At 49.0% G+C, this 2,500-nt stretch overlaps 1 protein-coding gene across 1 annotated transcript in view; it reads right to left on the reverse strand.

Annotated features, from left to right (window-relative positions):
* LOC127916693 (heparan-sulfate 6-O-sulfotransferase 1-A-like) overlaps positions 1-2,500 on the reverse strand; it is a 41,561-nt gene that overhangs the window by 7,454 nt on the left and 31,607 nt on the right. The gene's annotated exons all lie outside the window — the stretch shown is intronic.

Genomic DNA, 2,500 nt, shown 5'->3' on the forward strand with positions numbered 1-2,500 from the left:
GGACTGCTTAATGAGGTGACAGAGTGACAGATGGCGTTAGTGACACACAGACACACACCCCTCCCCTCAGGCCAGGATTAGTGTGTGTCATATCGTGGCTGGAGATGGGAGTGTGAAATTGGAGTGATAAGGTATTTAACATTTAAACACTCTAGACCTCCCCTTCTTTCCTTTCCTTTCCTCTCCTCTCCTCTCCTCTCCTCTCCTCTCCTCTCCTCTCCTCTCCTCTCCTCTCCTCTCCTCTCCTCTCCTCTCCTCTCCTCTCCTCTCCTCTCCTCCCCTTCCTTCCTTCCTTCCTTCCTTCCTTCCTTCCTTCCTTCCTTCCTTCCTTCCTTCCTTCCTTCCTTCCTTCCGTAGTATTACCACTAGTCTGTCCGTGTCATGGAAAAGGTAGGTCATGGTGAGTGTGTTTAAACACTGTTCTATAATAAACTAGATACTTACTTAACAAGGGGATGATCCCCTAAACCAATCCGATAAGACAGTCTGTCTGCCCCCTCGCCAGCACCCACCTAACCTTATTACCGAAATAACCTCAAGAGGTAATAAATAGTCAAGTCTAGTCCAAACAAAGAAGAGGCAGAGAGAGTGGCAGAAAGAGAGAAGAGCCCTACAGGCATAAATACCATTTAGACACAATGCATATCTGCTTGTTACAGGCAGACAGATGAGTCAACAGCCATCCGGCCTTGTGCTTCCTGGGCCCGGAGAGAAGCCTGGGGCTGGATAAGAGATTCGGTCAGGGGACCGAGGGTTTTCCCTGGGGAGAGGGAGGGGAAGGATGAGTGATGTGAGCGTGTGTGTGTCGGGGGTCTCTGCCAAACATGGCCCACCTGTTTAAAGAAGGGGCCAATGAGCCACGCCTGGGAGAGTGTGAGTGTCTGTGTAGAGGGAGGGGGGAAACCACAGATTCCTAGGAAAAAGGGAAAGACAGGAGAGGAAAGGGGGGTATAATGAAATACTGTGCAACAGGGGCAACAGTCTTGTACAGAGCGGTGTGTGTGTTTCCTCACATAAAAGGCAGGGTGAAAGAGGCCTTTTGTCTGGGAGTGTAACTTGAGCTCCAGGCTTCACACAGGAGTGCATACGAACACGTACACACACACAAAGGTGAGCAACATAATGACTGAATTGGACAGATTTGTCCCAACTCATATGTATGCCCACATGCGCGCACACACACACACACACACACACACACACACACACACACACACACACACACACACACACCGTTGGCAGCTGCGAACTCAGAGATTAAGGCCAGTGTGACGGACATGCTTATGGCTCCAGCTCAGAAAGAGAGAGGGAGGAAATAGAGAGGGAGGAAAGAGAGAGGGAGGAAAGAGAGAGGGAGGAAAGAGAGAGGGAGGAAATAGAGAGGGAGGAAAGAGAGAGGGAGGAAAGAGAGAGGGAGGAAAGAGAGAGGGAGGAAAGAGAGAGGGAGGAAAGAGAGAGGGAGGAAATAGAGAGGGAGGAAATAGAGAGGAGGAAGGGAGGAGAGAGGGAGGAAGAGGGAGGAAAGAGAGAGGGAGGAAATAGAGAGGGAGGAAAGAGAGAGGGAGGAAATAGAGAGGGAGGAAATAGAGAGGGAGGAAAGATAGAGGAGGAAAAGAGAGGGAGGAAATAGAGAGGGAGGAAATAGAGAGGGAGGAAATAGAGAGAGGAAATAGAGAGGGAGGAAATAGAGAGGGAGGAAATAGAGAGGGAGGAAATAGAGGGAGGAAATAGAGAGGGAGGAAATAGAGGAGGAAATAGAGAGGAGGAAATAGAGAGGGAGGAAATAGAGAGAGGAAATAGGGAGGAAAGAGGGAGGAAATAGAGAGGGAGGAAATAGAGAGGGAGGAAATAGAGAGGGAGGAAATAGAGAGGAGGAAATAGAGAGGGAGGAAATAGAGAGGGAGGAAATAGAGAGGGAGGAAATAGAGGGAGGAAAGGGAGGAAATAGAGAGGGAGGAAATAGAGAGGAGGAAATAGAGAGGGAGGAGGGAGGAAATAGAGAGGGAGGAAATAGAGAGGGAGGAAATAGAGAGGGAGGAAATAGAGAGGGAGGAAATAGAGAGGAAATAGAGAGGGAGGAAATAGAGAGGAGGAAATAGAGAGGGAGGAAATAGAGAGGGAGGAAATAGAGAGGGAGGAAATAGAGAGGGAGGGAGAGGAAATAGAGAGGAGGAAATAGAGAGGGAGGAAATAGAGAGGGAGGAAATAGAGAGGGAGGAAATAGAGAGGGAGGAAATAGAGAGGGAGGAAATAGAGAGGAGGAAATAGAGAGGGAGGAAATAGAGAGGAGGAAATAGGAGGAGGAAATAGAGAGGGAGGGAAATAGAGAGGAGGGAGGAAATAGAGAGGGAGGAAATAGAGAGGGAGGAAATAGAGAGAGGAGGAGGGAGGAAATAGAGAGGGAGGAAATAGAGAGGGAGGAAATAGAGAGGGAGGAAATAGAGAGGGAGGAAATAGAGAGGAGGAAATAGAGAGGGAGGAAATAGAGAGGGAGGAAATA

This window comes from Oncorhynchus keta, chromosome 37, assembly GCF_023373465.1.
Source record: "Oncorhynchus keta strain PuntledgeMale-10-30-2019 chromosome 37, Oket_V2, whole genome shotgun sequence".
NCBI classification, from domain to species: Eukaryota; Metazoa; Chordata; class Actinopteri; order Salmoniformes; family Salmonidae; genus Oncorhynchus; species Oncorhynchus keta.